The sequence below is a fragment of the Tenrec ecaudatus genome, chromosome 14 (genome assembly GCF_050624435.1).
Source record: "Tenrec ecaudatus isolate mTenEca1 chromosome 14, mTenEca1.hap1, whole genome shotgun sequence".
In the NCBI taxonomy this organism is placed as follows: Eukaryota; Metazoa; Chordata; class Mammalia; order Afrosoricida; family Tenrecidae; genus Tenrec; species Tenrec ecaudatus.
The window spans coordinates 5,356,886-5,383,101 of NC_134543.1; the positions used below are offsets into that span (position 1 = coordinate 5,356,886).

The following is a 26,216-nucleotide window of genomic DNA, read 5'->3' on the forward strand; positions in this document are numbered from 1 at the left end:
GCCAGAGTTTATGAATATTTACCCAGGCCCGCAGGTGCTCGGTGACGCACAGGCCTCTTCCAGACACCAGCGGCCGCCGGGGGACTGGGTAATTAGCAGCCAACGCCAGCCGCTGACGCGGGAAGTGCGCAGACCCTGCCCAGCAGACGCGTCTCGGCCCCCGGGTGCTTTGTGCTGCTGCAGATCGACGTGAATGGTTTCCTTTTTAATAATGTTTGTTTTCTTCCGGTTATTAAAATAATGTATGCACCCGGTAGAAAATACATAAATGCGTTAAATAGGAAATAAAATGCATGAATTATTTTTCCATTACCGTCTCATTAAGCATGTTTGGCTGCTGCCGAGAACATGTGGCGTTGTAGGCGCCTGGGACCTGAGGTGGCTCAGCTAGCGGCCTCTCCCCGGGCCCCAAGGGGACACCAAGCCTCTGTGGCAGCTCAGGGGCTGCCTCCAGGTGGGTGAGCCCCCACGGCCACCTAGGACCCCTTCCCAGCTCGTCTCCTCCCTGTCTCCAGGCCTGGGCTTCCCCACACGGCTGCCTTGTCCTGCTCGTGAGCCAGCAGCTGCGCCTGCCTCCTGGGGAGCCCTGGCTGGCTCCACGGGGCCTGGTGTTTGGGGGCCAGTCTTCATGCTCTCTGGCTGTAGGCTGCACCTTGGAATCTGGCAGCCACACAGGGGCTCCTGGACAACTGGTGCAGGATCTCCAAAAGGGGATGCTTCTGAAGGAGGCAGAGGCCCGGGGAAGAGGGAGAGTCGAAGCCTATCACCCCCTTAGGCCCAACAGGCAGAGAGACCACCTGGCCCAAGGCGGTCCGGCGTCTTGTGATAACTGAGGAGAGACGGAATGGAGGTGCCTCTGCTGACACCGATGTGTTAGTGCAGAGTCACTTTCTACTGGGAACTGGACAGAGCAACCACTGCTTTAAATGGAATCTGAATCTGGGGACAGCAGGCCAACGCTGCCCCTCCGAGCCAGTGCCCGAGTTAAGGGCGTGAGGGACGCTGGTAATGGCGGAGGCCAGCGTGGCAGGCGGATGTGAATAAGTGGCCTGTTTTGTGTATCGTCTGTGAAGGCGGAAGAGTAATTTGCACCCTGCCGAGCCCTTGTATTTTGCTTTATTAGGTTTTCGGCCTAATACATCTGTTCCCTCTCATTGGTTTTGCTGATAGTAATTACCCAGCGCCCCCTCCCCCCTGCTACCTCCCTGTAGATCTCGCTCCATTCTAATTGTTTGTAGTAGTCACAAAAGTTTGCTGTTTTAGCAAACTGGTGTTTGAAAATAGGAATACTGTGGCCCGGAGGCTGCCTTGAGTTTCCAGAGGGAGCGCGGGAGAGCTGTGGGCGGCTGTGGTCCTCCTTCCCTCCCCTCCATCCCTCCATCGCCTTTTATCCCGCACTGGGCAACAACTCATACACATTCGACCCCCTCCCATGCATGGCATGCATTCCCCACAACGGAATTGCAGTGGTCCCTGGCCCTCCCCAGGGTTCCCGTTGCTAGCCCCCACCCCCACCCCATCCCTGCCAGCCCTTCGGAATCTTTCCTTGGGCCCAGCTGCCCTGGTGATCTTCCCGGTTGATCCTCCGCAGGAGGGAGTTCCCCCCAGTGTCGCTGCTCCCCAGCCCGATGGACCAGTCTTTTGCTTGATTGAAAAGTGAGCGACAAGGGGGAGGGGCACGAATTCACTCGCAGACCTGAAGGAGTCTAAGGCCTGTAGTCTAGTGGGGGAGCTCCATCAGCCTGTGCCTCCCGCCAGCCTGGTCTGTTTTTATGATCTTCAGCTTTGTCCCACCATGTTCTCTCCTTTCAGACCCCTTTCAGAGGGAAGGGGTGCTAGTACCAGCCAGGCACTGTCAGCTTCTTGTGGTTGCAGGGTCCTGGAAGTATGTTCTTCTGGTCTACTGACACACTGTCCAGAACTAATAGCATCTCTGCCTGTCGTCCTTCCTTTGGTTCCTCTCCATGGCCACCGGCTTCTCTCTGCAGGACAAGCATTTTCAGCCGTTCTGGCTGGTGTGGTGGTAACACATTGGGCTGCTAACCACAAGGTCAGCAGTTCGAAACCACCAGCGCTTCCACAGGAGACAGATGAGGCTTTTGGCACCTGTCAAGAGTTGTGGCCTCTGAACCTCACAGAGGCAGTTCTGTCCTGTCCTGTAGGGTCACTGTGAGTTGTGATCAACTCGATGGTGGGGAGTGTGAGAGGGAAGGTGGGAGTCAGTACTGTGGAGGGCCTGGTGGGGTCCCTGGGGACAGTAGGCCATCTCCTTGCTTCATTATGGTCAGTGTGGGCGGCCATTCCTCCTTGTGTGATCCTTCTGTTGGCCTCCAGCCTGCAGCGGAGGGAGCATCCCAGACAAAGACAGGATGCAGTCCAAACCAGTGGCCCCGGGCCTTACCCCAGCCCACACCCTGTGCTGCCACCAGCTCCATGCTGTGTCCTTAGCACACTCCCAGTGTGGCCAGCTGATGGTTCCCCAACATGGCACGGCTGTCCCCACTCCTGCACTCCTGGGGTGACCTTGCTGTCCTTCTCCCAGACAAAATCCTAGGACTCACTTCCAGGACCCCCCCCTCCCTCCCTGTTGCAGCCCTGACCCCCAGCCCCCAGCCTCTTCCCCCTCTGCAGCCCTCCCCCTCCTCCCTGAGCTGTGTTACCACAGCCTCCCTTCCATCCCCGCAGGATGGTGGGGGGCTGTCTCTGAGGTCCTCACCAGTCCCTGGGTGCCTCAGGTGCCCCCTAGGAAGTCACCCAGCCCATGGGAACCGTGAGCTGCTGGCTTTGAACCGAAGGGAATATGCTGGGATGTGCCCAGGGACCCTCCCAGGCCTGGTATACAGTAGTCAGGTTGTCCCTTGGGGACGTGCCCGACCTGGACTTTACCTGTGCCCCTGATGGAAAAGTTACCTTGTTGCAGGAGTGCGGGTGGGTGTCAGGTCAGCAGGATTGGGGGTGGGTGGGGTGGTTCCTGGTCTTGAGGGGACACGCTTTGGGCAAAGCCAGATCCCTTGGTGAACCAAACTGGGGTCCTGACCCTCCCTCTCAGGGGCTGGGGCCAGGTCTCCCCTCTCCCGTTGCTCAGAGGTGCCCCTCCCCCAGAGGCGCCTGGAGAGGTGCCTCTCCCTGGGCTGCGGATGGAGTTGCCAGCCAGCCGAGGCTGCAATGCCTCCTCTCGCAGCTGGGGGTGCTAGAGACCGAGCCATTTTGCTCAACTGCTTCTACCTGGTTCCTGGCTGTGGGCACAGAGAGCAGAAGCCACTTTTTTTTTTTTTCCTCTTCTCACATCCTCCTCTTTCCCCCACGCCCCCCATGACCCTCCTGGCCACAGTCGCCTGCCTCCTGTTTCCCTGGTGTCCCTGGACCTGGCTCCAGCCCCGTGGGAAGAGAGGTCTGACCTACTGTTGTCCCTTCTCCCGGGTACTGCACATCCGCACGGAGGGCACCCCTACACCGACTCGCAGGCCGCAGACTGCACAGCTAGGCAAAGATGAAGCCCTTGCATGGTGGTGCCATAGTACAGCCTGCGAGCCAAGGCTTCGGGCCGCCAGAGGGACCCCTGCTCTCTCGCCCCCAGCCTTCAGCCTGGAGCTAGCCTGTGGGGGTGGGAGGCGGCTCACACCCGGCATCAGGTGGGCCCACTTGGAGCCCTAGTCCCCCCACCCTGAAATGCTGGTCTCAGGCAGCTGGACCACCTCCTTGGTGGTGTGGGTGGGGCTAATGGAATGGCCTTGCGGAGCTGGCCAGAACAGTGCTGGGAATTGTTGAAAGCTCGGCTGAAAAACAGGAAAGGCTATTTCATGGGAAGATGATGACCTTATTAACGATAATTAGGCAATTCACAGAGGTATCCAATATCGTCCGGCAGCTCCCCTTGCTGAAATGGGGGTGAGATTCTGTGGCAATGTCCTCAGGGAGGTAATAGTCTTTAACACATTAGCAGTTTAATTTCTTCCAGAAGGGCTGGCAGCCTGGTGTTTTCATTTAGAAAGCTGGGTGATAGTTTGAGAGTCACCACATTAATATAATCATTATAATTTTGAGCAACTCATCTCAGACCCTGTCAACAAGAGTGTGACTGCAGCTTGTGGAAGATCACCGAGGAGGGCTGGGGCCTCACCTCAAGGCTCCCACAGACAACAAGGTGGGTTGCACCGTGCGACTCATGCGGTGCCTTGCCACTGGGACAGCGGCATCGGGTAGGGCCCACTCTGGCTGGCATGAGGTGAGCAACACCTGCCTCTGGATTCCTGTTACTGTGATGCCGGACGCTACGCCTGCCCCTGGTCTTTCAGCTGCCAGCAGGGTCACCCCGAGAGAACAGGTTTCAGCAGAGTCTCCCGACAGAACAGACGAGGCAGAAGGACATCAGTTGTCCACTTGTGAGGAATTAGCCACTGAAAACCTTCAGGGTCAGCACCGAAACATTGTCCGATAGGGAAATCTTCATTCCACGTGACTTCTTGTTGTGTCGGCGAATGGAGAGGGACACAAACGGATAGTGACTTGACGACATAGAAAAGGTGAAGAAAAAAATGAGGGAGGTGCTGTCAGCCATCCAAACAGACGAGCATGAAAAATGTTTCTAAGAAAGGAATGGCAGATTTGACAAATGTAGTAAGTGCAATGGAGAGTTCTTTGAAGGTGATAAGGCTGTTTTGTAAAAAAAAAAAAAAATTAAATACATAGCTTTGGGGAAAAATTCTGTGTTTTTGGGTACCCCCTTGTAAGTCTTATCCCACCATTCATCCTTTTTCAGTTAACTCTTCTGTTCCGCATGGACTTTTATGATTTACCTGTATTATGTGAGGCCCCTGTTGCTATGGCGTTGACCCCGGCTCATTATGGCTCTAGAGGACAGAGTGGATCTGCGCCGTGGGTCCCCAAGGCTGGAGTCTCCACGGAGCAGCAGCAGCTGCACGATGGACTCAACATGACGGCAGATGTGCGGATGGCCCAGGACCGGGCTCATTTCGTTGTGTTGTACACGGGTGGCTATGGGCCAGAAGGAAGCCAATGCTCCCTCATTCTCCATGGAGCAGCTGCGGGCTGTGAATGGTCACCCTGCCTGCTTGCAGTGGCCTGCTTAACCACGGCGCCACCAAGGCCCCATGCATGAAATTCAGACAGACACAGTTTGTCTCAGCTCATGCTTGGCTGTCCACACGATGGACCACCACTCACCCCACGTCCTTCCTGTGCTTCCTGTTTCCAGTCCTCTTCCTCGCTCATCCCTCGGGAACTCGGTCCTGGGGTCAGGCTGCCCTTTTGATCTTGAATGGTGCATGAGTTCAAGGGGTGCCTATTTCCCCAGTGATCTTGTTCTCCTTTGGGGCCTGTCTGTTGTGTGACTGAGACTTGATCCTCAGGGATGGGTTCGTTCCCAGAGCCCCAGGGTGGGCTCAGGGCCATCGTTTAAGGGGTGCTACCAGCCGCGACCTGACCAGCAAGGCTGTTTAAAGAGAATGATTTCGAGTCCTCTCCTACATTTCCCTCCCCTTTCCAAGGGGGCCTCTTTCTGAGCAGCTGCTCCTGGTGGGCGCACCATCTAGTTCTGCCCCAGGCCAGGGGAGCGGAGGTTCCCCTTAGATGGCTGCTCTCGAGCAAGTCAGACTTCCACGTGCGAGCCATCAAAGTAGGGCATAGAACATTGTCTCTGTGGACTGTTCTGTACATGGCCTTGGTGCTCCCGCTGAGACCATGAGCCGGAGCCCCACGCCCAACCACGCGTTCCTTCAAGGTGCTGTGGCTCACACAGTTTCTTTTCTTTGCCTGCCTTATGCGCCCTGTCTTTGCAGATGCAAATGCACATGCAGACGGGTCCTCTGTTACACCTTTATGTATGTAGGGCTCCGCCCCATTCGCCTTAGCCCATGTGCTCAGCAGGCACGCCTATCTCCACCCTCCACTGGTGGAGTCTTGTGGCTTAGGAGGGCGAATGCAATAGCATCGATCTGGCTGCCTCGAACTCTTGCCCTCCTTCCTTATTGTTCTGCACGGTCTCCCCTTTACCATGTTCATCTGTGCCTACACTTTAGTTAAAATACCACGGCTTGGGCCAGGCACTTCCCCCAGCCCTTTTAAAAAAGTCATTTTATTGGGGGCCCATACAACTCTTGCCATACTCCCTCCATCCATCCATTGTGTCAAGCACACTTGTACCTTTGTTGGGGCCAGGCGCTCTTTAGCCCTCAAAGTGACACCCCTGCTTTTCAGTACTCTAAAGAGGCCCCGTGCAGCAGATTTTCCTCATGCAAGACCTCTTTCGATCTTCCAACTGTGGCTTCCGTGACCCAGGCCATGCTTGGTATTCCCCATGGCTTCCTTCCTAGTTGTGTGAAAGGTGGACGCCGAATGAGGAAGCCTGAAGCAGCAGCGATGCGTTTGAACTGTGGGGCTGGAGGAGAATGTGGAAAACACCACGGGCTGCCAGAAGGACACACTGACCTGTCCTGGAAGAAGTACGGCCAGTGTGCTCCTTAGAGGGCAGGACTTTGTCTTATGTCAGGAGAGGCCAGTCCCTAGAGAAGGACATCATGCTTTGTAGTGCGGGGGTAGGGGGGCGTGAAAAAGAGGCAGGCCCTCCAGGAGATGGACGGACACAGTGGCTGCAGCAGTGGGCTCAGGCGTAGGGACCATTGTGAGGGGGGCTCAGGACCGGGCAGCTCTTCGTTCCGTTGTGCACGGGGTTTGCTGTGGGTCGGAACTGACTCAAGAGCACCTGACAGCGGTGACAACAGCCCTTTAGTTAGTGACTCACCGGCCCCCCTCGGACTGTTTCTTTGAGGGGTGCACACCTGTCCTCAATTATTTATAGCAGTGGTCTTTTACAGGGTTGTCCCCGTCATGAGGACCCGACTTCACACAGCACGATGCCAACGCTTCCTTTTGATAGACCAGGGATGTCAGAATTTGCAGACCTGTCGGAAAAGCTTCCTTGCCCTTTGGTACCTACGTATCAGGGTCTGTGGCCCGGTCCATCGTCCGTCCAGGTGAGGGCCCGGGGCTGGCCCCCTGGGGCCTAATCTGCTGCTGCCAACTTGCTCTCGTGGGTGTGTGTCCCACGGGCTGCCCCCCAGAGCCACCCGGGAGCGCCTATGTCGCTCACCTACCAACGCTTACTGTCAGGGCTTTGCTGTTTGCCCCCACAGTGGGTGTAACATTGGCTCTCATTGTAATTTTCTTGCTCACCGATGCGGCCCAGCCCCACGCAGCCGCCTGGGCGCACGCTCTAGTCTCCGCCCCGTTGGTTGCCCTAAAGGCAAGAGAAACGTCAACGTGTGATTTTTCAGAAGAGAAGTGGTGGCCATCCCACAGAGCTTATCGCTGACTTTGGGTTGCCATGGATGGGTATGACTCCCCGATGGGGGAAAGGAGGACCGGCGCCGCTGCAGGCGCGGTGGGTGCGTGACCGATCTCCGTGGACTCTCACCTCTCGATCCTTGGCCGCTTTTCAGGTGTCCTGGAGCCCCAGCCTTTGAGTCTGTTCCTGGGGTGTGCTATCACAGCCATGGCGATAAGAAGCAGGGCCGTGTGCATCCTGGGCGCCTGCTGCCTTGCCGGTCGGTTCATGACTTCAGGGCCCAGCGTCTATGCCCTGGCCTCCTCTGCCTTTCTGTGCGTGTGGCCCTGCTATGGGGTAGCGTTGCAGCAGTGGGCCCCTGTTGAGGGGCTCCCCTGAGGGTGGCACAGCCCTCGATGGCTCTGTGCCCCTTGGTGGTCACTCTGGTCCTTCTTCCAGGTGCTTTGTGGGCTCCTCCACCTTGAAGAGTTTAATATAAGCCTGGATTCTTTCCAGCGCCTCCAAGAGGGCCCTGGGCACCCTTGTCCAGCTTGTCACGTGGCCCGCCAGCTCCAGGAGTTGAGATTTGGAGCCTGAGGAGTTTTGCATCACGTTCTAAGTGCCAGCACAGGTGTAGCGAGGTAGGCAGGGCATCCACCACAGTGCCCGTGCCAGTCTGTTCGCAGCCTAACCAGAGTGCGCTGAGTCCCAGTTAAGGCCAGGCACGTTGCTTGTACCGGGCAGGCAAGCTAGGGAGGCGTGGCTTCTGCTGTTTGGAATGAGCTTAGGGCTTCCTCGTTCAATTAAGAACACAACTGGTGTGAGGTCAACCCATTGTGATGGGGCCATGCTCTGCCCGGGAACCCCAACTTCCCATGGCATCCTGATTGGGTGGGGAGCAGTGTCCTGGGATGGGGCCAGGAGCCTGGGTTTGGGACTAGCACTTCCGGGCCTGGCGTTTGAACCCAGGGCTCCTTTTAGGGAAGGCAGTGGCCACGTTTTAGTGATGTGTGGGAGCGCAGGTGGCACAGTGGCTGCGAGGTGGGCTGTGAACCACAAGGTCAGCAGTTCAGACACCGCTAGCTGGAGAAAGACGAGGCTCTCTGTTCCCATGAAGAGTTAAGCTTTGGAAACTCTCAGAGGCGGCTCTGCTCTGTCATGTCGGGTCACCCACCATAAACTGTAATCCACTGGACAGCAGTGAGTCTGGTTTTAGTGTTGCTATGTGTGGCGTGGGTAAGGTCATGCAGGTCTCACCTTGGGCAGGTCCCTGAGCATGCCCCACCATTCTGAGTGGGTTGGCAGATATTAGTCATCCTCCTCCATGGTGTGACCGGGTGCAATCAGCCCAGGAGTTTCCTGGGGAGTGTGGCCTTTATACAACATACGTGGACAGACCTTCTCTCTCAATCCTGCTTCTTGACGGCTCTCCTCTGACTCTGGTTCCTGGGATGTGAACCAGTAGCCTGCGTGGGACCTGCAGATTTGGGGCTCGTCAGTGCCTGCAACCACGTGAGTCAGGAGAAGCCTCCAGCCTGACACCTGACCCAGGAAAGTGGAACTTGCCGGTCTCTACACCTATGTGAGCCCATTTCTTGAAATCAGTCTCTCTCTCTCCCTCTCTCGTTCTCAAGTCGGGCTAGTTGTAAGCGTGGAGATGCTGTTGTCCCCAGTGGTAAAGAGGACACCGTTCATCTGTGCTGCGAGGTGGCGATAGAAGTTCTGGAAGTACCGCCGTCAGTGGATCAGTGCTCGTGGGAGAGAGGCTCAGGGTGCCCCCATCTTGTCTGCGTGCCTACCTTTCGGGGAGGAGGCTCAGAATGAGAAGAGTAAGGAAGCTGGCTGGCTCTACATTTGCGACACAAAACAGTGAAAGGAAGCGGTGAGTTCAAAGACTGAGAGCCAAGGCTCAGCACTGCACACGAGATTGGAAATGACACCTTTCTTCGCGGAAAGAATGCCCGTGTCTCCAATGACACAGCTGATAGGGCCCAAACCCAACCCCAGGTCTCATTGTAAGAGCGACTACGTGACCACCCCCGTGAATTCCCAACCTTTAATGGTGTCTGGAGTTAAAATGGGGGTGTTTATTGGGAAGAAGCGGCATCCTGAAACTTATGGGAAGCTATTCAAGAAGCCGGGGACTTGGAGCCCCCAAAGTTCCACAGACTCATTCCTAACAGAACCAACCCTCTCTGCCTCTCTGAAGCGCCTGCTAAACCCTCCTCCCAGGCAACCCTGTTCTTCCCGCCCTATCTGATGAGGTTGCCCCATTGCGCCTGGAGGATCTTTGAGACATTGCCTTCAGGCGGTGCCTTGGGTGTTGCCTGGGGTATCGCCTGCAGCAGATCCCTTACAAGGCTTTGCTGAAAATAACACCGGGACCCACCGACACGACCCATTTTTGCTTCTAGATCCATAAGTAGACTTAAAGTCTCCAGAGACTCTAAGAGGTGAACTGCCAGGGGTGACCCAGGAGGAGGGGTACGCTCCCCTCTGATTTTTCTACTCCATACAAAGAGTGGTCTGGGGAATGTGCGTAGGAATGGCCACAAAAGGGTTGATGTTGCAAGGAAGATAAAGTTGTATCAGCCTGAGTTTACTGACACGGGCCTCTAAGCACAGATCCCTCAGTCAGTGTTTCAACTTGAGAGAGTGGGAAAGGAGCCCCTCGTTGAGTTGGGCGGCTCACCGAAGCACCGATTCAGCGCTGGCCTGCATTCACTCAAGTTGACATCACCTGTCTTCCCACCTACAGAAGAAGTTGTACCGAGGCTTAGAGCCGATTCATCACGTTGGACGCGCAGAGCCACCTACGGAGTGCTCAGAGGACATACCTGGTACTAGAGTGGCGAGGAACGATGTGTGAAGGGCGCGCCCAGCATCCTCGAAGGCTGCTGGAAGTCCTAGTTGACAACAGGACCTGCCATAAGTGAATCGCGGCACCCAACTACAATGTGGCTGACCGGACCCTGCTGTGGCTGGCAGCAGGTGGTGGCGCTCAGTCGATAAGGACCAGGTGGGTGCGGTTTCCTTAATGGACGGCGGAGTCACAGTAGGGATCTGAAGTCCAGCTCTTACACGTTTAGGACATCGGCTATTTGGTCGTGGTGTCCCTAGGTGTGAGACAGATGAGAAATCTGCTATTCAGTCTAAAGTGGAAGAATTGCAGATCAAGTGAACAGCAATCTAACTTGAATCGCCAGAGTAGAGAGGCACGACCCTTCAATGAAGTCCTGGATCGGAGCCAGCTTACAGACCCATGTCCCCTGCAAGGGAGGCCAGATCAAGCCCCCTTAAGGAAGGACCCAACTACACTTCCCAAAATGTATTCTGTTCATCTTTCTTTCAGTCTTCCCCAAACAGATCTACAAGAGTGTCTGGCCACTGGGGAAATGGAAATGATTGTATTTTTTTTGAGTACTGCTGGACACTGACCACGAACGGGCACTCATTTTAGGAGGCCTAACATGGCACTACGGCCCACTAGTTGGGGTAGGGATGTCTGGAGGTCATATTACTAATGGAAGGTTTAGCTTACATCTGCTTCATAGTGGGTCCAGTGGGCCCCCCAAACCCAAACCCATCCTACAGTTATCTCCTCAGTTTCAGAAGGTATAATTGGAATCGACATAATCGGCAACCAGCAGAACACCCCCACGCCCCACCTTAGATCCCTGGCATGAGCCACCAGGCCAAGGATGGTTGGAAAGACCACATGGAAGCCATTGGCGCAGCCCCGACTTAGGAGAATCGTGAGCCAGAAGTAATGGCGTTTCCCTGGAGGGGTTGTGGAGATTAGCGCCCCCCCCCAAACCCCTCGTGGACTGGAAGGATGCAGGCTCGATGAGGCCCACCACCACCCTCGTCAACTTAGCTGGCCTCTGCAGAAAGCAGAGTGCTGTGCTCCTCAGACTGGACTGTGGGAAACGGCTGTGTTGGTATCCTGCTCCTTTGAAATGCTCTTTGGGTTTGGGGTAAGATAGGGCTGTGAGGTGGGCAGCATGAGGTTTTCCAAGGACATTTTCGTCGGACAGATAGCCCTTCAAGAAAGAGCAGGTGCATCGGTGTGATGGGAAAGATAAAGCTTTCGGTTGGCCTTTTTCTTGCCAGCGCAGGCTTTAGTTTTCTTAAAAAAACATTTTTTTTCTTTCTAATAAGCTTCCATGATCTTTCTGTGTCCTTCAAGAAAATCTATCAAGACTGCTTCTTTGGAAATCCCCCCAAAATAGTCACCGTAACCTTTTGAGCTGACCTTTATGTTGTGAACGCCTTGGCCCAGATAATCCCTTCACAAGCCGCTGTTCTGATTGGACCTCTCTGAAGGCACCCAGCACATATTATCGACAAAGCGCCCTGCCGAGGCCAGTGGATTCCCCAGAGCAGTGGTCCGAAGCCCCTGCTGATTGCAGGGCGATTGTGAAGTCCTGCTGTCTCAGGTGAACCCGCGTACGCATGAGCTGCAGTCCTCCCAGCAGTCTGTTTTGACTTCGCGCCGTGCATCTGTATGAGTGTGTGCTTGTGTGCATGCGTGTATGTGTGTGTGTGTGTGTGTGCGTGCCCACCACGCACCTGCCCGTTTGCCACCCCCTGGTGACTCGTGCCGTACTGATGCTGGGCTTTGTGCAGCTCTATGATTCAGGAGGAACCGCCTGCCCAAAGCAGAGTTGACCTTGATGACATGGGGGGAGTGCACAGCTTGGGGGGGTGGGTCTTCATTTGATAATGTGGCAAAACTCAAAGGAAGAAGCAGCTGCAAACATCCATTAATAACTGGCACATGGAATGTACGCAGTATGAATCTGGGAAAATTGGAAGTTGTCAAGAATGAAATGGGACGCGTAAAGATTGATGTCCTTAGCATTAGTGAGCTGAAATGGACTGATATTGGCCATTGTGAATTGGACAGTAATATGGCCTGCTATTGCCAGGAATGACAAATTGAAGGGGAACGGTGTCGCATTCATCATCCAAAAGAACATTTCAAAGATCTATCTTGAAGTACAATACTGTCAGTGATCGGATAATATCCATACGCCTACACGGAAGGCCAGCTAATATGACGATGATTCAAATTTACGCCCCAGCCATTTGCCAAAGATAAAGAGACTGGAGATGATTTTTTTTTAAACCAACTTCTGCAGCCTGAAATTGATCAAACATGCCATCAAGATACTTTGATAATTACCAGTGATTGAAATGCAAAAGTTGAAAGAAAGAAAAAAGAATCAATCAGTACTTGGAAAATATGGCTTGAAGTGATGCCAGCATTTTTCTAAGATCAACGACTTATTTATTGCATATACCTTTTTTCAATAACATAAATAGCAACTGTACATGTAGACCTCCCCCGATGGACTCCATAGAAATCAATTCAACCACATTTCAGGAAAGCGATGATGTAGAAGCTCAATCTCATCAGTCAGAACAGATCATTAATTGCTCAAATTCCAGTTCAAAAGGAAATTAAGTCCGTTTCACTAGAGTTCAATAGTGGCCTCGGGCACATCCCCCCTGAATTTCTAGACCAGCTCCAGCACTGAGTGGGTGCATCGAACACTAATGACCGAAGAGCAGACAGACGGATTGTGGGGTCACATCCAAGACATTCTACAGGAAGAAAGCTAAAGGTCACTGAGAAGACACAGGAGAAAGAAAAGACTAAAAACGGATGTCAGAAGAGGCTCTGAAACCCGCTCTTGAACTCAGAGAAGCTCAAGTAACTGGAAGAAATAATGACGTAAAGGAGCAGAAAAGAAAATTCCAAAGGGCAGCTTGAACAGAGTTGGCATTTCGCAAGCTGAATAAACGGATGGAAACTTTCCAGCCTCGAGTTGTAATTTTGAAGGATTCTGTGGGCAAATGTTGAACATGGAGCAGAACAGAGTCACAGTATGTACCAAGAGGAACCAGCAGGCTTCCCATCACTTCAGGAGGTAGCTGGTGACACTGAAGGAAGAGGTCCAAACTGCACTGAAGACAGTGGACACAGCAAGCCTCCAAGAATGGACCGAGACCAATTGTGATGATTTAACAGCGGACGCAGTGTTAGAAACGCTTTTTGTGTTAGGCCGGGTTGACTAGAGAGACAAATCCAGTGATACTCTTGTATATGTAAGCAAGAGCTTTACAGCAAGAAGTAATTATATATCAGGAAAACATCCCTACCCAGTCCTCATCAAGTCCATAAGTCTGATACTAGTCCATAAGTTCCGACTCACACAGTCACATGCAGTGATGCAGAATGCAGGAAGATCACCGGCTGGTGGGTGCAAAGTCTTGCGGATCCAATGGCAGCGGTGGTGGATGCATCTCCAGAGCTTGTGCAGGTCTCAGTGTGGCTCGTCAACAGGAAGGTGAAGACAGAAAGAGAGAGGGGGAAGTTCCCAGGACCCTCCTTATGAGGAGGCCACGCCCACAAGGAGGCACCATCAAGCTGCGACCTGACTGACAGGTGAGACTCCGCCCCTACACTTCAAGTTGACATGAAATTAGGTAGCCACCACACTCATCTGTGGCAAGAAATTTGTAGCGTTTCATATCATCCGTGTGCCTGTGTAAAACTGTGGAGGGCCATACCTGACCTCCTCTGACTTCCTTATCGCCACAAATCGGAGGCTAGACTGGCCTTGCCCTCCTTCCTCTTGTGGACACCTCTTCTAATACCAACCGCTGCTCCCACGCCATGCTACATCTAGGCTGGCTCCAACACTTCAGTGCCGGGACCACACAGGAGGGAGTCACAGGTGGTACTCTCAATGAAGCTGAAAACTGAGGTGGCTAGAAGTTGACCTCACATGTGTGGGACCCCAAAGCCTCTGTCCTTGCCTGACTCCCCACTGATATGAAACGATGGATGGGAGGATCAGCTCAGCATCTTCGGTGTCTTTCCCCTAAGGGGCCTGGCCATCCTGCTCTCGGCCGCCCAGGGTCCAGTAGACAGTTCTGTCATCGCCATGTTGGTGGGGGGTTTGATAGGATGCCTGTGGAGGCCCCGTCCCGTTTCTGTTCTGAGAGAGCGCTCAGAAACCCTTCATTTCGGGGCCTCGTTGTTAGTCTAGCAGCAGCCCCCGTGGCACAGCGGCTCAGTGAACCATGAGGTCAGTGGTGAAAACCCACCAGCCACTCTGTGAGAGAAAAATGAGGCTGTATGCCCTCACCCAAAACGGGCAGTTTTGGAGACCCTAAGGAGCAGCTCAACTCTGCCCTGTGGGTCTCGCCAGGAGGCTGGGGCTGCCTGTGCGGGAGCTCAGAGCTCCAGAGGGTTGTACTCCTAGTGGCCCTGGGACGCTGCACGTGGGGGTCACTGGAAAAAAAATCACCTCTCTGTGCTTTACTTCTTGCTCTCCGAGCCAAATGATTCGCCTCCATTTCGTTCTGGCCCACGAACTCTCATGGTTAGAAGTACAAATCAGGCTTTCCGGGAGAATCCATCACAACTCGGGAGAAGGGCTCTGTCCGCAGGGCAGTCCTTTTCGGCAATTACCGTCTTCTTGGTTTCCCTTCTCTGCGAGTTGGGAAATCAACCCCGAGAACGGGCTTCTAGCTCGGAAGACATATTAGCTATTTTTCCCAAATGGGCCAGCCCTGCCAGAGAGCAGTGGACATCCACTTGACAAGAAGTTATAAATTTGTGCTCGAGTTCTCCGAAGAAAGCATGAATCTTAGACCATGGCGCCCGGGTGTCGTATTTCTGGCTGGCGTGGAGAGCTGTCACCAGTAATACAGTCCTCGGCGAAGCCCCCCGGCATGACTTGTCCTCAGTCTGCGCTTGTCAAGGGGCTTTCTGTGCTCCGGGCAGGATGGGGAAGGCAGGCGGAAGGCAACCTTGCCGACTCTTTGCCGTCTGCACCTCCCCTGTGCCCAACCCCACCTCACCGCCTTGGGGGTGTGACCACCTTCCCATGTCCCCAGCTGCCCACAGGTCGGGTTGTGAGGACTCAGCCGGCCTGTGTTGTTCCCCAGACCCCATGAGACCTTGCCTTCCGGCGTCCTGCACAGTGCACCCGCCTTGTGTGCCCCATCAGTAAGTTCCCACATAGCTTCTTCTTTTTGGTTTGGTTTTCATTCACTGTCTTGTTATCAGCGTCTTTATAAAGGACACCGTTGGCTGTCTGGGAGCGAGCGCCCGAGAACAGTCACATCAGCCACAGTGCATGTGGGGTGCACCGCTGAGAGTAAGATGTATACAAAATCACACCACTGTAAACACCATAGGCTTTAACGCCAGTACGTGGTAGGTCGAGAGCAGTGGTGCTCTCTAGTGGCAGCGTTCAGAATTGCAGGCAGAGTGTTTCAAACACGCAAAAAACCAAACCAAACCGAACTCACCGCCAAATCCGCTCCTCCCGGGCCTGTTGGATTGTGGACAGGGAGTGTGTGTCATGCTCGCTGTCGTAGCCCTGCATGGCCAAGGTGAGCACCACACAGCACAGGTGCTTAGAGAACACCTGTGGATCAGCACACAGTGCTGAGGGGTGCCCTGCCGGTGAAGGCTTGGGGCTGCTAGCTTCAAGCAGAGGCTGTCCAGGTCTGTGAGTGACAGACGTGTGTGCGTCTGTCACTCCCTGTATTAAGCTGGCCCTGTCCCTGACAGCCGTCCTGCAGAGAGAAGCAGCTACACTTCATTGGGGATGTGCTCCAGGTCAGGGCGGCTGCTGTGGGGGGTGCGGGTGGGGTTTCTGGCTAGAGTGCTGGGTGGATGGAGTAGGGCTGATGGGAGACCCTAGAGCTCCCCTCATCTTGATTAAGGATCACTGAATTGCAAGGGCCCAAGGTCCTGGAGGATGGGGACAATGGGAGGGGGCCAGAGTCCAGGTCAAAGTTTCACTTGACCTTTCCAGGGACCACAGAGGTACAGGGGGCCCGAGGCCCCCAAGTAGAGGGGGCTGCCTGACGTCTCTCTGCTCTCAGCCCAGGATCCTGACTCCGTTCCGCACAGGGTAGCCTTGCCCAGGGGATGATGCCTCCCTTCCTGGTGGTCAGAGCACCCCTCGAGGATTCTGGGAGGTGGGCGGCACTATGGGCGGCGGGGTTGGCGCCAGCCTAAGCTCAAGTTTTTCCCTGTGCGTCCCAGAGTGTGTGGCCTGGCAGCATGAAGCCCAGAGCCGGGCAACCAGGGCGGGGATCTTGGCTCTGCCCTGTACTAGCCATGTGCGAGCGGCTGCCCTCCACAGGTCTCACCCAAACCCAGTCTCTGATCAGAGAGAGCACTTGGAGGACTGAAGTGTAACAAGCCATGTCTAGCTCCTTTATATGCAGGTAGGGCGCCTAGGTGGCGCAGTGCGTTACACGACGGTTGGGCTGCTCACCTCAAGGTCGGCAGTTTGAAACCACCAGCTGTTCCTTGGGAGAAAGAAGAGATGAGGCTTTCTACTCCAGCAAAGCATTACAGTCTCACAGCCCACAGGGTTTCGACTCAGACTGGACTCAATGGTAGGGTTTGGGTTTTTATGTCTGTGAAAAAGCCGGGCAGTGATTTAAGAGGAGCGAAGGCCAACAGCTGCCTTCGAATGGTGGTGCTGGTGAGGGACACTGACAGAACCATGGGTGCCAAAGAACCATTCACCTTCGCGGAGGAAACACAGCCCGAATGCTCGAGGCTCTCTCTCAGGTACTTGGGACCCGTTGTCAGGAGAGAGCAGTCCCCCGAGAAGGGCATCAAGTGCCGTGAAGTGGAGGGGCGGGGACAGCGAGGAGCCTCTCGATGCTGAGGACCCACAGCAGTGGGCCACAGCGCAGTGCAGAACCAGGCAGTGTTTTGCTCTCTGGCGGTGGAAGGTCGCTACGAGAGGGAGCCTGCTCAGCAGCACCTGACAACGAAACTGGCTTGTTAACTGTCAGCCCTGAGCGAGCACAGAGTGCCCAGCCCTGGGCCTGTCACCCCTCGTTTCTGCCCTGGACTGCGGGGTCCCCGCAACCTCTGGTCTGGCCTGGGCCCTGGGACCCACTGGGCTCCACGAAACCCACGTGTCTCCTCCGGATGGATGCCTTCTTCCCAAGCTCTCCGCCTCCGTCCTCAGCCTACTTTGGAAGTTGACTCAGTAAAGTTAGTTGCACATTCATATTTAAAATCTCATATGTATTAATTTCCTGATACTGGTTTGTTTTCCGCTTCCACCTCACGAGGCGGTGCCATTTGCGCTCCTGCTTGCGTCTGTGCTCTCCCCCGGGCGCTCTGAGTCATCTAATACTGTGTCTCGGGGTGTGTCATCCTCACGCCAGTGGAAGTCGTTTCGGATCCCGCACTGATTAAATCAGCCTGTGCTGCTGTCACCGCGGGCACTCTGCTGTTTGTGGAACTTGGGGATGTTTTGTTTTTTCCATCCGGAACTTTCCATTTCCTTTCCCCTCTGGGCTCTGAGCTGAGGCTGTGGAAGCGAACCCACCCCATCCTCTGCTCCCAGACGTGCCCTGTGACCCTGTATGCAGACCACCTGCCCTCCAACATGCCGACCCTCAGCTGGCCAGTGGTGCCTGTCTTGGGGGAGAGGGGAGGCATGTGTGGAGGTGGTGTTTGGAAGCAGCAGAGGCCAGCTGGCCCTGGGCCGGGGCTGGGGTGGGTGGGGGTGGCTGCTGCATATGCGCCCCCCCCCACCAGCTGGTTAAGCTGTCCGACCTCTTGGCCCCTGACATTCCTTCTTAAGCGACCGCTTATTTTATGAGCGTGGCCAATTAACACTGTGATGTGAAAATATTGACATGGACTGATGAGGGTATCTGTAACCTTGGAGCGCCAGCTAATTAACCACCTTCTAGAAGTCTGGTGGCTACAGGAGGCGTACCTGTGGGCAGGGGTGCAGGACCAGCTCCTTGGTAGATGAAAGGAGCGAGTGGAGGGGGCAGCACCCTCGCATGGGTCTCAGGGACATTCAGAACCTATGTCTCGCGCTAAGAGCTGAGATTCCACTGCTCACCATTAAGATGAAGCCTTTGATAAGTAAGGGCTCGGTGGCCTGGGGAGGTCTAGGCTGCCATCTCCCTGCAGCTTCTGAGAGCCTCGGGAGCTCTAGGCTCAGTCCAGTAGCACCTGGGGAACGTGTGGCACCTGCCCGGCACGGCGTGGGTGCTCCATGGATGTTAGCTACCCTTGAGTCTGCCCACAGAGACGGACCTGGCCAAAGCCAGAGACTGACCGGTGTGCGCGCGTGCGTACGTGCATGTGTGTGTGTGTGTTCTCTTCTCTGGAAGGGGCATTCTGAGTTCAGACTACTGGCCTCACTGAGTGTTGGGAAGCAACCTCGATGTGGATGTGGCGCCTGCATCTCCCGTTCATGATGGAGTCACGTCAGCCTTGGTCCTTGACCGCCTGAGCCCTTTGTAGAAGCAGAGGAATCTGGACACCCAGGCAAGGCAGTGGCGCGGCGTCGGTGCGGCCCACACGGTCCCTGCGTGTTAATTCAGGTTTTATCACCATGACACCGATGGCCGTGGTGGTTATGGGCAAGCCAGCATCCAGCAGAGCGAAGCACTGCCCAGCCCCACGTCAGCCTCTTGGTCCTATTGGCCTCGGTCCACAGTGGTAGCCATGGCTCAGTCCATCTCGTTACGGGTCCTCCTCTACCCCCCCCCCAACCCCCCGCCCTCTATTTTACCAAGCATGATGGCCTTCTCTGGGGACTGGCACTCCACTACAACGCGCCCAAAGTCAGCGAGGTGACGTCCCCCCTCCTTTCCGAGGAGCTTCCTGGCCATACTGCCAAGATGGATGTGCGTCTCCTCTGGCGGCTCATGGTGCAGCCCCTGTTCTCCAGCTGCCCCGGAGCTCCAAGGCATCGCGTGCCCCTCTCGGCTCTGGTTACGAACGGATGCTCGCAGAGCACCCTTCTCACGTCGAGTCACGTCGCGCCCCAAAGGGAAGGCCCCAGAAGTGTCGCTCCGTGCAGGTCATGACGGCCAGCCATGCTCTGAGGAAGCCGTTCTTCCTCGGTCGGGTTTCTAGTGTCTTCCAACCCGAGGTGATGTTGGACGGGCGTCAGCGGCTGTCGCCAGGCCCTCTTCCCTGGTTCGCCTGCTCTGAGAGCTCCACCCAAACCTGCCCACCACGGCGACCCTGCTGGTCTTGGAAATACCAATGGCATAGCTCCTAGCCTCACAGCACACACCCTGCCCCCATAGTAGGACAAACGGACAGGCGCATGGTGGAGTACCACCTCTCCTACTGTGCAGACTCAGGATGCCCCATTCCCATGGCAGCAGGCGTGGCATCTCCACTGTGTCATTGCCACCTCGTGGGACCTGGCAGCACAAGGCAGCTGCTCGCTGGGCGGCAAGACCAGGTGGGATTCAAAATGATCTTGCTGCCTGGTGACCACCCCGAGGCCCCGGCCAGGCAGGAGTCCTTCCCCTGTTGGCAGAGGCAGGCTGTGCCTGTGCTTGCTTCTTGGCCCACCCAGGTCCTGCACCTTTCCAGGTGAGGGCTTGTCACACTGCTTGGGAGAGTGTCCTTCTGGCCTTGTCTCCCACAGGTGTCTAAACAACCCCGCCATGTGCACACACAGACATGCACACATGCACACACTCACATACACATGTATACATGTATATACATGTACACAGCACACACAATCACACGTACACATATACATGTACACATGCACAAATGCACACGCACACACAAATGATAAAACCAAACCCACTGACATGAAGCAGATCCCCATCCATAGCGACCCCGTGGGACACAAACAAACTGCTGTGTAGGGTTTCTGAGACTGTTAGTCTTCCCAGGAGCACACAACCTCTTATTCTTCCTCTGGAGTGGCTGGTGGGCTTGAACTGCCAGGCTTGTGGTTAGCAGCCAAATGCCTAACCCACTGCTGCGCTCCCAGAGCCGCTGTTGACTGTAAGTTAGATGAGTGAGCGGGGCCACTGGAAGCACACATTGACTCGCACGTGGGTTGCAATCAATGTCACCCCTGGCCAGCTAGTTAACCTGTCCATCTCCTTGACCCCTGGCATTCATTCTTAGGCTTACTCCTATTCTGTAAGTGCGACTCATTAACGGCGACATTAAAATATTGACACGAATCGGTGTGGGTATCTTGTCTCCTTGGTGCTCCAGTTAATAAAACAACTTTTGAGAAGACAAGTGACTTTAGAACATTTAGACTTAATTATATTTTGCAACGGATTTTTCTGGAATCATAAAACTGCCGGGTAAGGCACTTCAATTCCCAAGCTAACGGAAAGAAATTGGATTTTCGTTTGGTTTTGCGTAATACAAATTAAAAGTAATATACATTGGATAAGAGCAGTTAGAGGATTATTTATTAAAGCCTCCATCCTTCTCTGTTGGAAAAAAGAAATTCATAAGAGCGGAATTAATTTGGAGGGAGCGTGGCAGCTGGGCCACGCGGTGGCCCAGAGAAACAGTGCTGTGTTATGTCTGCCGATTTCTTGGTGCGTCTTTCTTGAGGAAGAACAATGGTCTCCTCTCACTTCCTGGGGTGCCATCGATGTGCGAGGCTGTGCACCCCGGCTGCAGCCTCAGCAAGCGGTGGCTTTGATGGCGGGGCGAGCGGTATGCTGCGGAGACTTCAGGTGCCCTGTCCTCAGCTCCCTTGGCTCAGGAAAGCTGCCAAAACGAGCAGTCTGAACAGGGAGAAAGAGGAAGGAAGAAGGGAAAAGTTATGCAAGGGCATGGCAGGGTCCGGCGGGGACACTAGGTAAAGAAGGTGTCACAAGTCAATGGCTCTGACCCCTCCTGTCAGAGCCAGCACCTCTCCTTGGTTATTTTTAGAAAGCTGACCATCACGACGCCAGAGCCGGTGGAACAGATTGCCTGCCAAAAGGGACCTTGCAGATATCTCTGCAGAAGCCACCAGCCTGCCAAAACCTCATCTTCTCTCCTTTCGGGAGAACCCCACAGTCAAATCCATTGCTCGTGAGTGCGTTGCCACCCAGAGCAACCCTGGAGAAGAGAGCGGGCCGCCCCACAGGCCCTCCAGGACTGCAATCTGTGCAGAAGCCAATGGCCACACCACACCTTTTCCCCACGGTGTGTTTGGTGGGCTCAGATCACCCCGCTTTCCACTGGGGGCTGAGTGCTTAGCTATGGCGTCTCCAGGGCTCCGGTTGCCATATTTTCAGATGCCCTTTCCCCAGATTACTTAAATAGTTGGTATTTTACCACGTATCCATCCATCCATCCATCCATCCATCCATCCATCCATCCATCCATCCATCCATCCATGTATCCATCCATTCATGTATCCATCCTCCTATCCAACTGTCCATCCATCCATCCATCCATCCATCCATCCATCCATCCATCCATCCATCCATCCATCCATCATCTTATCTATTCACCCCCTGTTGCCTTCCAGTGGTTTCAATGGAAAGAAACACTGCCTGGTCCCACGCAAACCTCACACATTGCTGTGCTCGAACCCTTGGTGGCAGCCACTGTCATTCCAGCTCATCAAGGATCTGCCTCCTTTTCAGGACTGTTCACTTGGTCCAGCTTGGTGTCCTTTTCTAGGCTCTGGTCCCTCCTGGTGACATGTCTGAAGTATGTCAGACAAAGTCTTGCCACACTTGCTTGCTTCGAAGGGGCATTCTGGCTGTTAGTTCTTCTGGCAGTCTGTGGCACATTGAATACTCTTTTTTTTTTCCTGGAAAGACTTTATTTTGGGGGTGGGGGAGGGGGGCACGGCACTCAGTCCTTCTTGGCAGCAGCCTTCCTCATGGCAGCCAGCACGTTGCTCAGCTCCTCTCTCTTCCTCTTGGCCCGGATATGTGTGCCCACCCGCTTCTTGATGAACTTCAGTGCCCGCTTGTCCTTGGAGACCTTGAGCAGCTCCATGGCCCTCCGCTCGTAGGGTGCGAAGCCGCACACCTCCCGGATCATGTCCCACACGAACTTGGTGTGCTTGGTGAGGCGCCCGCGGCGGCGGCTGTGCCTCGGCTTGCTCACGTTCTTGGTCACCTTGTGGCCCTTGTCCAGGCCCACAGCCATAGGGTAGCGCACAGCCATGGCGGCGACTCTTCGGTGGGTGCCACGGCGGAAGGGACATTGAATACTCTTAATACATAATTCAAATGAATCCCTTTTTTGGCCACCTTCCCTATTCATGCTCCATCTTTCCCGGTGTGTGAGGCGATTGGAAACACACCACGGCTCCAGTCGGGTGCACACCTCAGTGCTCAGGATGGTCTCTTTCCTTGCAGCCACTTTGAAGTGGCCTTTTGCAGCAGATGGCCCCGTGCCACATGCTGTTGAATTCGTGGCAGTCCATTGATTGTGGGTCCAAGGAGAATGAAATGCTCAGCAACTTCCGTGCCCGCTCTGTCTGTTCCCCATGCTGTGGATCGGCCCGGCTGTGAGGAGGATCTCTGCTCTCTTTACCCGGCAGTGTCACCGTGCTGCGAGTCCTCTTTGTGCTCAGGAAGCAAGGATATCATGCACTTCTCATAGGCTGCTGCCGAGGCTTCCTTTGATCCCGAAGCCATGGCTTTCCTACCCTGCTGCACTTGGTACTTGGGTGACTGCTGGACTTCGATTATCCTGACACAGACTGAGTTCACGTGCAGATAGCTGAAGGGTAAGGGTTATAGTCTAGGGGGCCACCAGTCTATCTGACCAGTAAGTCTGGTCTCTCATGATTTTGAATTCTGTTCCACATTTTCCTCTGTCTCCATTCAGGACTTTCTGATGGGATACTTTCCAGAGCTGCTGGCAGTGGTAGCCGGGCACCATCTAGTTCTTCTGGTCTCGGGGGTGTGGAGATGGAGGTCTGCGTGGTGCCTTGGCCCTGGGACTCCTTGTTTCCCTGTGTTTTGCGTCTCATCACTTCTCTTTCCTGTTGCACCTGGGCTGCCTGCTCATGAGCGTTTAAGACCCCAGCGACTCCTCACCCTAGTGGGATGTAGGCCGTGTCTCTGTGAACTGTGCTATGCCAACTGAGACGGGGGCTTCCTGAGACGATGTCGACAAGCATTTTGAAGCCCTCTCTGATATGTACTCAAAATTGTGGGTTCCAAAACAACCCCCAACCTCCAAAAATCACTAAACTAACGGGCTGCCCACCACAAGCCAGCAGCTCTGAGCTAGCAGTGGCTCCGTGGGAGAAAGATGAGGCTTTCCACTCCCACAAAGAGCCACAGTCTCAGACACGCGCACGACAGTGCCACCCTCTCCTGTGGGTTGGAATGGACTTGGTGGCCGTGAGGGCTCAAACGCGTTGGACTCACCCGTGGGGCAGTTCTCCAAGTTGCTGTGGAGCGGAAAGAGCCTGGCTCTGAGGCGAGGGCTTCATCCCCTCTGTGGGTGTTTCCACTGGCCGGGCAGTGGGGTCAACAATGGACACACAGCCAGGGTACAGAGACTAGCACACCCCGTGTGAGGCCAAGGAGGCCGAGGCTAATCTGGGACCCAGCTGGCTTCTCTGCGAAGGGCAGTGGGAACCCACGAGCCCCGGCTCCCTCTCTCTGATGCCAACACCACACTGCTCCCCCACCCCTGCCCTGGCCTTGCCGAACCGTGCGTGTCTCTGAGCCTCTCTGGGTCACCTCCCGTCAATGTGGGGTACTCCTCAGGGTGGAGAGGGTTCACGCCCTGCGAGAAGGAAGCCAGAGCCGGCCTCTGCCCCGACTGCCCTAGCTTGTCTTCCTTAGAATTTCTTGTGCGCGAGGAGGGGCTTCAATTTGCTTTAATGTGTCTTTAATATTCTTTGGGAAACCATTTCTTTTGTTTATTTTACAGCAGTCTAATTTGCACAGGATCGTTTCCCATTGAGCCCGCACGTCTTGATGGAGTTTTAACGGCCTCTCAGCGGCAGCTCCGTGGGCTTTGCCGGAGACTTCTGTCATCCTGACATCTCCTCGCATTGGCGTGGGGTGACGTCGCTTCAGCGGGGGGGGGGGCAGCCCTCAGTCAGGTGTGGGCCCTCTGCGCTCTGGGGAGAAGAGCCGTCAAACCGGTCCCCCTCGACAGGGCCGTGTGGGGGAGCCCTCTTCACCACCCCTCCCCCTGCCCCTGAAATGAGCAGGGTCTGCACGCTCCATTCCTATGGGGCTGCTGAACTTGGGCTTGGAGCAAGGTCGGCAGTTTGAAACCACCTGCCAGCTCTGTGGGAGGAAGATGAGGCCTTCTACTCTGGTTGAGAGTTACAGTCTACCCTGTCCCGCGGGGTCACCCTGGGCCACCTTGGACTCGGTGGCAGGAGTTTGAGTCTGCAGCCTTGTTCTCTCTCTGTTGAGTCTGATCCCAGGCTTGGGGGTGATGCTGAGTGATCCGGCCCGGTGGCCAGGCCAGCTCTGTGCCGATGGCCCACTCCCTCACCCCCAACCCCCACATCTGCTGTCCACTGTTTCAGGACCTTTTCACGTCCTTGGCAACTTGACAGGTACTTTCAGCCTGATGGAGACAGGGCTTGGAAACGTCGCCAGGAACCCAGGAGAGGCTTATAATATCGGTCACTTAATAAGAAAATGCATTCATCGGCAGGATGTCAGATTTATGGGCGTCAAGTACGCCAGTGTTTTGCAGGCTTGGCCCCTCTGCATGAGGCTCTTCAATTAAGGCAAATGGAACTGGATGCGCTTTGCTTGCTGGGCGGCCTCTCCTCACCCCCCTCGCCACTGAGGCGCTGGCCACTCAGCCCCCCAGCCTGGGGGAGGGACGTGGGGTCCCGTCTGATTCTCGTCCTCTTTGAACCCCAAGCCGAGCCCTCGGGAAGCCCACCAGGCTTTGCAATCTCAGTGGGTTCCCTGAGGCCACGTTTCCTGCTCTCCATCTGTGGACACGAGGGCTCTAGGAGGGGCGGGGACACACCGAGCTCTTGGAGGGGACAAGGGGCCAGACTGCGACCTACAGTCAGACTGCCCATCGTTCCTTCTGGAACTCTCCAGTTCCCGGCGAGGTCAGCTCAAGCTCCATGTGTGTTGGATCAGAACCGGGCACCCACAGGTCTAGATTCAGAACTGGAGCCCAGACCTTTCTTCTGGGCGTGTCTGGGTGGGTTGGAACCCCTAACCTTGTGGTGGGAAGCTGGTTTGTCCTGGGGGGTGGCAGCTACGGGTTGGTGCTGCACCTTTCAAGCTCATACTGTCTTGAGTGCCTATCCTGGAGCGTGCCCCGGTGCCGCTAGCCGGGGTGAGGGGCAGGGCACAGGGGGACAGAGCCAGGTCCTTTTGAACTCCCTGCCTTGGCAGGGGGTCTTCTCTTCTCTGCCCCTCCCTGTCCCCATGGCCAGTGTCAGGACAATGAGTGACCGGGCCTGGCCCAAGTGGGCTCCTAGGAAACCCCACCTGCTAGGGTCCCTCCCTGCAGAGAAGCACAGTGGCCACGGCCGGTGAGAGCCACTGTGACTTCAGTCGTGGACTGTGTGTGTGCAGTGGACAAGGTGCCTGCTTGGCAGGTGGCGTTTCACGGGCTGGAATGTAGTCTTGGAGGCACAGGAGGGGCTGCTTCCACAGCAGGCACCCCAGGCCCTGAAGCTGCCAGTGGAGGGGAGCCATCTCCGGCCCAGCTAGCCTGGCTTGAGAAAGGCAACGTGAAAACCTGGTGCTGCCGGGTTCGAGGATGCGTCACCTGGACTTCTCCCCGCAGACAGAACCCTCTGGCAGCCTCTGAGGGCCGAGGGGGGGGTCTTCTCAGATGACAATGAGTCGGAGAACTTAACCGTGGGCCCCTTTGAATTGTGATAGATTTACAGGAGCCCCAGAAACATTTGAGTCATCAGGGACCCCGACTTACAGCGGGGCCCTCCCCGTGAGTCCCTCGTCACATCAGCTGTGACAGTACATCAGTCGGCGCCTTTATGTAAGCTTTTCATCATCAGTGGCCTTTATCATCAGTGTTCTATAAACATGATCTTGAAAGATCGGTGAATAAGTGCACCAGCACATTACAGGCCATATTGGGGGGTGGGGCCCGTTTCACTAGCAATCAACCAGATCCACGCCAGCGAGGCCCTCCTGATGCGTAGTGGTT

The 26,216-nt window shown here is 55.2% G+C and overlaps 1 protein-coding gene and 1 pseudogene across 4 annotated transcripts in view; one reads left to right on the plus strand and one right to left on the minus strand.

Annotated features, from left to right (window-relative positions):
* The window catches only part of WDR25 (WD repeat domain 25), a 166,803-nt gene that overhangs the window by 44,117 nt on the left and 96,470 nt on the right, over window positions 1-26,216 (plus strand). The window lies entirely within an intron of this gene.
* Window positions 21,939-22,256, minus strand: LOC142426256 (large ribosomal subunit protein eL36 pseudogene; annotated as a pseudogene).